The sequence below is a fragment of the Thunnus maccoyii genome, chromosome 2 (assembly GCF_910596095.1).
Source record: "Thunnus maccoyii chromosome 2, fThuMac1.1, whole genome shotgun sequence".
NCBI classification, from domain to species: domain Eukaryota; kingdom Metazoa; phylum Chordata; class Actinopteri; order Scombriformes; family Scombridae; genus Thunnus; species Thunnus maccoyii.
This window is the reverse complement of record NC_056534.1, coordinates 33,191,080-33,201,890: the sequence shown is the minus strand read 5'-3', so window position 1 is coordinate 33,201,890 and position 10,811 is coordinate 33,191,080. Positions and strand designations below refer to the sequence as shown.

General features: G+C 39.8%; 1 long non-coding RNA gene across 1 annotated transcript; it reads left to right on the top strand.

Moving 5' to 3' along the window:
* Nucleotides 1-3,628: 3,628 nt before the first annotated feature.
* LOC121882793 lies at nt 3,629-9,491 on the top strand. Its single transcript, XR_006092159.1, has 3 exons — nt 3,629-4,033; nt 6,512-6,916; nt 7,213-9,491. It is a non-coding gene; the product is annotated as an uncharacterized LOC121882793 (long non-coding RNA).
* The last annotated feature ends 1,320 nt before the right edge of the window (nt 9,492-10,811 follow it).

Genomic DNA, 10,811 nt, shown 5'->3' with positions numbered 1-10,811 from the left:
TTTCTTTTCCCCATCATTTACATGGGGAGCGCAATTGGAGGGGATCTTCCAATGGTCAGTATGAACAAGAGGAATGATTGCAGCGGGAAAAACATGTTTCACTTTTCATATGGGCACCTGACTATTGTTTTAAGACAGACTTGAAAAATTGTGAACCTATCCTTTAAACTTTAGCTGTTTGATTAGACCCTGTTTGACAAATAATAGGGAGTTAATGCATGTCAAGCTTTGCAGTGTTTTCTGTCATGATTTCCTAGCATCAAATTCCAATTTTAAGGGGTAAATCCTTGTAAAAAAAACAGCCACTAGAGAATACTGCCATACAAGTAGGTCTTGCTTCAAATGACTTCAAGTACTGCAGTCTAATGCTCTGTTTGGATGATGGTGCTGTCGGGAGCATGACAGAGCAGGGAAAGATTTTCAGTGAGAAAATAAGGCCTGCAAGCAAAAACTAAAATTCCCCTTTGGTTCCCATCTTTGGTTAACTGTTAGGAAAGGTATTTCATAAAATTTCAACAAACTTGCATTGAAATTATGTGATTATAAGTTAGTCAGCTGTCTTATATTAGTGTCTTATATTCTATGTTTTGCTTGCATGCTGCAAAACCACATTTACTATCATGCACACAAATTAATGCAGATACACTGAACTATTTCCATATTGTCTCAAACTGCATCAGTGATTCTATTTTGTATTTATTTCATTCTATGCAAGTCCAATGCACCTTGTGTTTTAGTTTTGCTGACTGACAGACCACACACTTGCCTCTTTGTCATCAATCAATACACTAAATTAAACAGCAATCCAGGGGATAAGATGCTGCATGCGGGAAGAGAGGATAGTGGGGAAGGACACACACACACACACACACACACACACACACACACACAAATACAAACACACACCATGACAATTTCCACACAGCAACATACCCACATTTAACACTTTCTAACTCCATGCGCTCACATCTGCATATGGGCATACTTAAGACAGAAGGTGATGTAACTACCAGGAGAGGCTACAACCTAACCACACAGCTATCATTATTTGAGCTGCAGGCTACACACACACACACACACACACACAAAGATGTACAAACAGACACACACAGACCTGTACGTTTTTGTTTTCCCTTTCCTTCAGGCTCACACACACACTCTAATGACCTAGTTTCAAACTGCTGAATTAAGGACTTTAGTGACTTACAGTCTCTTTGTGTTTTCTGAGAGACAGCTGTGGGAGAGCAGACAGCAGCAGACAATCATCATTCTTCACATCGCCCAACACACACACACACAGATGCACACACACTACAAAAATATCCCTTCTCTTCTGTGTCAGTCTGACGGTCCCAGTCTGTTTGTTAGATAGGAAATGAAATAAGATCAGACTTATTTTTAACTTCGCTGATGTCAAACAGTGCTGCCCTAATTTGGCTTTACACCTTCCAAATGATTTCTGAATGTGAGGAGACATCCTTTATTTGGTGTATTTCAGTGTAATTACACAGTAACTGTGCCTGCACTGGGATTTTGAGAATACTTAAAATGGGATCTAACAAGCATCTTGAAGATACAAGACCCACTTGATCCATGTGTCAAAAACGTCTTGGTGGAGGAAAAAGGTTACGTTTTTATCCGCTCAGTTTAAAATGACTGCAAAAGGCACAAGTGGTAGAGCATTTTTCAACGGATGGTTCATAAACCGGATGCTCTCGGATTCATAATCCATGCCCACGAATTCGTAAACCATGCATAGATTTGTAATCCATGCGCACAAAAGACTTTTTTCTCCATAGAACTTCCATATTCCTAAGCATGCCATGCACTGTATTACGTCACAGATCAGCTGTTTGTGTCAGAAGATGCTGCTGCAGCATTAGGGCTGGGCGATATGACCAAAATCTCATATCCTGATATAGGTAATTTCATTTCCCGATAATGATACCTATCCCAACATAGCACATTTTAATTCGATGAATAAATAGATGGTCTGTGCTGCTTCACGGTTTTCTTTGTGTAATATTGTATTTATTGTGCTTTTCACTCCAAAAGCAACCTTTCAGTTTGAGGCGACCGGGGAAGCAGCTAACGTTAGCTTCCCAGGCTTACTTGTTAGCCAAACTTTGTGCCACTAGACACTTCCATTTATGGTTTGACTGCTTGTCCATAAGGTAGATTTAATCCTATATTGTGTTGTGCATTGAATGTTTCACAGCTTTCATTGTGTGTTTTGCACCTCATTTGGATATATAATCATCCAAGTCTGAAATGTCTAAATTTATGGGAGAAGTGAGTTAACTGGACCCTCTTCAGTCATATATATATATACAAGGATTTGGGGTATTTTGACCTGCATTTTTGATTTATTAAGATCTAGTGTGGTCTTTGTGTTCACAAGTGTGTATATTACCAGCAATGTGTTTGTGCATGCAGGCACCAAAGTAAAGAAATGTTCTAAATAATATAGTGATGGTCAAGTGTACCTATTTGATAGATGTGGGACCTCCATTTGTAAACTTATACATAAATTCACCATTTGACTGCACCAAGATAACCTGGAAACAGCCAGGGGGAAACTAGCAGCTGGTAAGTAGAGAGCAGAGTCCATCATTGAGACAGTGACACTTTTAGGTTGTTTTGGCTCCAGCATATTTGATTTGAAATGAAACAATGAGTGAAATGAAAGTGCTAACTTTTTTGGGTAGTCTGGCAATGTTAGGACCATGCAGGAGGATGACTATCCTAAATATAGAGCAAATGCAACCAGGGAGTTTTTATGACCCAGCAGTGGGATGTTCTCCGCTAGCATTGTCATTCACCTGACCTCAGTCCAGCTGAGCAGGTGTGTCACTCGCTGAAAATCAGACCGAAGGCAAAAATCCAGTTTGCAGTTCAGGTCTGGCGTAGAATCACCAGGGGAGATATAAGTGTCCTCTGGGGTCACAGACTTCAGACAGTCAATGAATGAAAACAGTTTGACTCCAAGTATGGAATACAAACGTTTGACAAATTAAAGGAAAAACTGGTACAGGTCTGAATGCTTGACCCCTACAGTGAAGGGATCTGGTGGCTCTGTTATACTTTGGGGGGCATTTTGCTGGCATGGTTTGGGTCCACTTGTCCCCTTAGAGGGAAGGGTCACTGCAAATCAATACAAAGTTGTTCTGAGTTATCATTTTTATCCTATGATGAAATATTTCTATCCTGATGGGAGTGGTCTCTTCCAGGACGACAGTGCCCCAATTCACAGGGCACAAGGGGTCACTGAATGGAGCATTTAGAGCATTTTAAATGTATTACAATGTTGGACCTCAAACCATGAGGTCACACAGAGAAGGCCTACATGTACCCGCTGAGGCCTGACCACGAGGTGCTCTTTCCTTTGTCCCCCTGAGACAAAGGAACAGTGCCAAAAATGCTGCTAACAGACAATGGGAGTCCATTGCAAACTCCATTTCCAGTGATGCTTTGCAATTTTCACACCTCAGCAGGGAGCAGTCAACATACAGTCTCTCATTGGCAGAGACGCTCCTGCACAGGGGGAGTGTCCTGATGACACAGCCATGACATCACCGCCCCTTTAAAAACGGAAGAACACGCCGCCTTCATTGTGAACTGAGCTGGGAGGAACTTCGTCCTTCTGTGAGTCAGCTTTGCTAACGTAGGTACCCCACGCACGTGTTTTTCCCCTCACCGAAGTCTTTCCCCTTGCCGGACGAGACGAGACTTTGCCCGTGTTCACCCGAACACCATTCCTGGATCCAAGAGAGACCGCTGCTGCAACCAGCACTCTCAACTCCCTCGAGAAGGAAGAAACTGAGTTTTCTTCAGGAAGAAGCGGAACTTCTCTGCCCCACTCTCCTTCAACTGAGTCGACTCTGCTGTTTTCTTCGCCACGCCGCCAAGAGCCAGCTTGCCGTGAGACTCGCTGACCGTGTGAGAATCGCCACCGTCTGCATCCGAGCTGAGGACAGAGCCGGACAGAAAGACGGACTTCACACACACCCTGCTCGCTTTCTGAAGCGACCAAGTAAGAGACATAAGTCTGGGCAGAGGCAGTGTGAGTTGTGTGTTCTTTTCAGCATCAGTTGCTGTTGTTTAGCATTTAGCTGTTTAGTTTTATTGCTATTGTTTGTTGTGTGAGCTGATGGACCGCCGTGTCCATGTGTTCTGCTTTACTCTGAGGAGTATTTTAAGTTTCTGCCTGTTTAGTTGTGTTCACCACGCTAGACTGTTTTGTGTTTGTCCTGCTCAGGTTTCCGGGTGGTGCCCCATATTTGTTAATTCATATTAATAATTCTATTAATTGTTATAATTAGTTAATTATCATTGATAATTGATAATTATTGCAAATAATCAACTGTGCTCCTCACAGATCCAACAGTTGGTGCCCGAATTATTGATTAAAGTTCACAATATCTTGATTTCATAATTCATAATTATCTATGATTATTATGAATACTGCCCATCCCGACAACGATAAGTGATAAGATGCTAAGAAATGTGAATTTGAACAATGTGTAAGTTACGCAGCCTGTCCAGTGTGACCTGGAGAGTCTGGTACGTTGAGTAAGGAGAGAGGCAGGAAAAAACAAACAAACATTCAAATTGTATGATAGTATGACTTACTGAATGTTTGACATATACACTAAATTATTTGAACACTTCACTGAGTCTTAACTGACACAAACATCCAACATGCTGTACAGTAGAAAGTATCGCTGTAGATACATTGCCTTCCACTATTGTGAGTTTAAACAAAGTTTAATCATACAACAGAATTCATAAAGAAAGTGATGAATTGATTTATATGACAAACTGGTTTAAAGTTTTACGTAAATGTGGGAAACAGTAGGCCAGTTGTATTATACTTAGCCCCTTCTTCTCTGCAAGGCAGTGGAGATGAGAAAGGTTAACGATTCATTAGAAAATGAGGGATGTTTGCAACACTTGAGGCCTGCTGTATGAACTATGATACATTTATAATGTGTGATCTGTCAAATTTGTTTTCTAAAATGCTACTCATGCTCCATTAGGAAGGCTTTGAGCTTGAAATAATTCTCCTGACAGTATATATGGGTCTGGTGAAGCCCAGATAGGGTTAAGCAAGACTGAATTCAGGCTCTTTTGCCACATTTCACTTCCAGTAAATTAAATATTGCCAGTCTTAGCCTTCTACCAGAACATCTTACCATAATGAATCTTGAAGAAACAGGGTAAGATTGCCTGTATTAGTTGGTCACTTCATAACATACCTGACATTATCAATCAAATATCTCTCACCTGAATGAGTAAACCTGTAAGTATGCGGTAAGTACTCACACTTAGTGACGTTGCATTCAGGATTATGCAAAACAAAGCAGAGTTTTGGAAACAACATTAAGCTTTAAATCCAATCAAAGGTTGCAGATTATATTCACTGTTTAAAATTCCTCAAATTTCATAAAACTGTATCAGGACATTCCCTTTGTCACTATCTATAGGTAAAGTAGTGACTGTTATGTGAGCCACTGAACCGTTCAACAACATGGATGTATTGAAAGAGCTGGATATTGGACCAAAAATGGCGTCCATTCAGTTCAATGAGAATTGCTCAGCTGGCGCATATGCCAAAAAAAGTTTCTAGCTTCCTGGTTTGCATTGTGTGGCCCGCTGAATATGCGCCCATGAGTTCCAGCTCAGCCCATATACTTTACATTGTGATGACGTCTCTTAAATTGCTTTTCTTAACTTGAGGAAAGTTTTACAAATATATAACCTCCATGGATCAAAAACTCATAATAGAAAGAGTAAAAATTGTTTGCAGCTCAAGGTGTCCTGTCAACAGTTTATAGACATCTCTCTTACAATGGTGGTCTATGGGGAAAATGCTTTTTGGGCCGCAGGGGGATTTTTCACTGCAATACTGAGTGGCCACTGGGAAAAATTGGCTGCAAGCTGTATCCAACTCTTATTATACATCCATGGAGAGTATACCTTTTTCTTTATTTTGAAGGAGACAGAAGTCATATTACAAAAACAAGATGGTTAAGAATTGATACATTTGTACGTCAAGTGTACAAAGATAAACCATCTCTTCTAATTATCCAGTAAATTAAATGACAGAACATGAACATTCCTTTCACCTTTCTTTCAGTACTTTCTGCTGTGCAAATAAAAAGCAACTTTCACTTCAACTTTATCAAACCGCTTTTTGACATTTGTCACTAGATTACTCTATCAATCTCTGTGTTCTTTCAAAAATAGAGAAAAAATGAAATAAAGTTTGCTAGAATGATAACAATAAATTTCAATCTGTGCAAAAAAAAAAAAAAAAGAACAAACACAGATATTTGGCAAGAAAGATGAACAAGTTAATTTGTGAGAGCTCAAGTCTTGCGTATCACTCCATTAGCTGCAATGAGCCTGTTTTGCACTGCACATCTTTTCAAAATGGGGTTGCAGGCTTGATACTGCCACTCTCAAGTCATGATCAATGCTGAGCTTAGATCTGTATTTTTGTTTTCAGTGAGTCAACAGCAGAAAAGCCCGTCTCACAGAGATAAGATGCGGTGAAGGGCAGCAGAATGCCCACAGCCCTCCGCCTCATGAGTGGATGCTCCCTCTCCACACCAAGCCAGGACTCACTCAGCGTCTGAGCTGTGAAATGAACTGGTCCTCCTCAGCAGGTGCTGCTGCATGGAATGGATCTCTCACTCAGTCATACTGAGCACTGTTGTTTTGGAAGTGTTTTTGAAAGAATCCTCTCAGGGAAGATATGTGCTCTTTAAGACCTGGAATCTCTGCGGTGGCTCCAGAATCACTGGTTTCAGCAAATTCACTCATATTTCTCAAAGGAGTCAGTATTTCCTTGATCAAGTCGCCTGCCCCACATCTCAAGCTCTCAAGTGAATGTGCTGATCTTCTCTGCCAGGTGAGGAAGGTGCTTGTCTCTGCCTTGAAGCTAAAGATTTAATTCATTCATAGATAGGCCAGTGTCATCAGAAATTGTTCATCACTAAACTTGCTTGCAACTTCATGCATACGCTCCAAAAACACCACAGCTGAATGTACAGCTGTAACTAAATGTAACAAGGAGAACAACCACCACATATATATGACTTACTCTGTAACTACAGCAAAGCAAAAATGTGATTCCATCCTATCATGTTGCAATCTGGCAGCAGTCTTCTCCTTTCCCCCCTGTTTCATACATTGTCTTTGATACAGGGCAGCCAGCAGCGAACGACCCTCTCAGCCTTTCAAATGACATTCTGCAGTGTAACCCTTGAGGAGGCAGAGCCATGAAAGACTGTGATGGATGATGGGAAGGAGTTCTCAGTGATGGATTTGGATCAGGATATGTTGTGACACATTATACGGGGCAGCTGACACAGAAATCCCATTCCTCAATACACACACATACAACAAACACACGTGTATACAGTGATACACACATTGAGGGTGACAGCATCAACTAATTTTCTCATCTCTCTTTCTGTCCGTGCTTTTCAAGTGTATCTGCAAGAAGGATAAAGAGGACAAAAAGAGAGAATGATCTCTGTTTGTGTGTTTTTTCTGTGCACATACGTGCACATCTGCAAATTGCATGTGCGCTTGTGCGTCTCCTGTGTCCAGCCTCGGCAATCAGGTTGTAACATCATCTCCCATTTTAAGGAACATAACTGTCAGTTTCACAATAAAAGCCCCCTCCTGCCTTCTTGATTTGTTTGGATACCGTCTGAGCCTGTTATATAAAACTCTCCTGGCATTCTTTCCTTTCAGCCTCTGTCTTTTCAGTCCCACCTGCAGGTATTTCTGAAGGAGCTTCCTCAAACAAATAACAGTGCTGAATGTAGAGGGAATAACCACATCAGATAGCTTTTGTTTCTGTCTCTTTAAGCAAAAGAAACCAGAAGAAGGGAAGTGAAAGTCAAAGAAAAAAAAAAAACTTTGGGGGATGTTTACTTGATCTGCCTTGTCATCTACACTGGGGAGGAGTGGTACAACCCCAAGGGGTAAACTCCATCTCTTAAGAATGATGAATTAAGCACACCTCCGTTCATCTTTTAAAATCAGCAAAACATATTTCAAGCCAAGCTTTCTCTGTGTGTTACTTACTCTTTTTTTAACCATAACTATCAATGTTCTGAATGTCAATTTTAAAGTTTAAGGCTGGCAATTTTCTGTATTCTTCTTATCATCAACAAATCCCAAGACTAAAACCTACATTTAATTGATCTTACTAAGTGTTGCCTGTATAGTCAAGTACAGGTACACACCTGTTTGAAGGACAGTACCCAGCTTTTGAAATAAATTATTTTGCATTTACAAAAAATAAAACAATATATTTAGGAGCTCTTTTTAGAGATTTATGTCTTTAGCAGAAGCCAGTGGGTTTGGGGTCGAGTGTCACAGACAGAGTAAGGAAGTCAGAAAGAAAAAAGAGATGGACAGTCTTGGGATTTGTTGACCATAATAAAAAAATAAAAAAAATAGAATAACACCAGTCTTATTCAGACAGCTTAACCTCTTCAACCTGGTTCCATCTTTCCAATGATTTTTGTAACCTCCCCCGTGAACACACAGAAAAAGAGAGGAAAAAGAATTTATTGAAAGGGAAAGATGTGACCCCGCGGTTTTGTGTAAGGTTGAGTTGCTCCTTTCTTGCTCTTCATGTTCAAAGGCAGCGAGATGAGAGTCATGTCTGAAGAAAAGATGGAAGGCCATCACAAAGAAAAGGAGTGAATACGTGGCTGCAACTCCAAGTATTTGACATCAGCTGGAGTTTTCAAGATGTACATCACTGGACTCAAATTTAGTATAAAAATTTATATCTGAACTCAGTGTGTGTGTCAGGTTGTCGATGCCTTCTCTACTCCCTGTTAAGCAGGAACGCTCACTGAAATAGTGTGAGCTCCAAGATTGGAAGAAACGTTAATGGTCCCCTTGGACAAACAATAGCATATAGGCAAGACCTGAACAAATGAAGCACTGAAGTTAATGCAGCAAGTTATTACAACAACAGAATGTATCGATAATCAATAAAGATTCATTGTCTTTGTTAACATATTTCAAGGTCAACAGGGATTTACGAATGAACAATTTGCAGCATATACGCAGGATCTTCAAAATGTGCTTCATTGCTATACATATGGGGTAGCATATGGACAGAAATGTATCCGTCTGCAAATGTTTTCCTTATTATCAAGCCAGATGCTCCTGCTATAGGGACCCAAACAAGTGTAAGATGAGATTTATTTTTGTGAAGAATTGTTTTGAAGATGATCCTCTTTTGGTATTGGTTGGATGTTTTTTTGATTAATGCTTCATAATTTGATAAATACATACTTTATATTTTTATGTAAATGTAAATGCAGCTTGTCTGTAGTGTTACAACAATTTAGATTGGGCGCAGTGATCTGCTGCACAGTGAAGTGATGTATCAAGTTTGTTGTCTGTGTTCTGGGGTCCTACTTCTTTGAATGGACATTAAAAGTACACACATTGATCTGTCGCTGCCCTGTGCTGTTTCTTACCCACGACCCGAAATAGATTTTTCAAGTTAATGCTAACATACACCTGTGTTACAAAAGGTACACTGTGTTTGCTGAAAATGTGTTTCGCCTGGGAAACATCCCTGTGGATCCCAGAAGAGAAGATTTGAAATTACTACTGTAAAATACAACAAAATTATACTGTTATAATCCAAAACATAAGGTGAAAAAAATATTTTCTTTTCCCATCATTACATAACTCATGCAGTGTCAAAATGTCAATACTGGCTCCCGAATGGTGTAAACTTTCTCTACAATCTCTGGTATGTCACTTCTGAGAGGGATAGCTTTTCTTGGTATGTACAGAAAAATACTGATGTAGAAGTAGCTGTCAGAGCACGTGCTAATGAAAATTTTATCATCAAACTGGTTTACAAAGACTTCACAGAGAATGAATTTAACCGTGGTCTAACAAATCAAAAATCAATCACGGACAAAATGATGTAATACACTATGCAAAAAATCCAACAAAAAAAGAAGGAAACAAACAGCAGTGTTGTAAAGCATGAAAAAAAATTGAATAAACTTTGGTGGTGTGTGTCAGAGAGACATTATGATTTATAGTAGCTACAGAAGCCTCAAGAGGCAAGCAAGAAAAAAAAATCCATTTTCTAAGTCTGATCTAAATTGTTAGCTCTCCTGTGTTTATGAATTAAGAACGGGTGGGATAATCTTATCTTTCTAAATTCCTTATTTTTTATTTCATCTGTGACACAACTGAAAAAATGTAGAAATGTATTTTAATCAGCATTAATCTGCTGTTAGCGTTAGCTATACTGTCGTTAGCTATACTGACATTAATTGTTAGCCCACTAGCTAGTGAGTGAAAAACATATTGTTCATGGTTAACCAACAGCTACAACATAGCACAAAAAGTAAGGAAATTGCTGGTTGAAGAATGGGATGCCATCCTTCAGCAGTGTGTGACCAGGCTGGTGACCAGGCTGTTGTGGCTGTGTATGGTTCTTCCACACGCTACTGAGGCTCCTGTTTGTTAAATGAATAAATTGTTAAATTGCCAATATGTCTTGTTTCTTCAAACTTCAATCATCCAATCCATTAAACACCAAACAAGGGTCAATGGCAGAATAAGCTGTTTGGCATTGGCAGAGAAGACTTGGCAAATTTTTCATGGGCGCAACCCACATATTCAGCTCTGCTGCTCATCCCACAAATGCATGTTCCTTACAAATGTGGCACCATTTAAAAGAGAAATACATAGGCTTTCCAACGGTATAAGATTTATTGCCAAGAAGCATTGTTACAACAAAG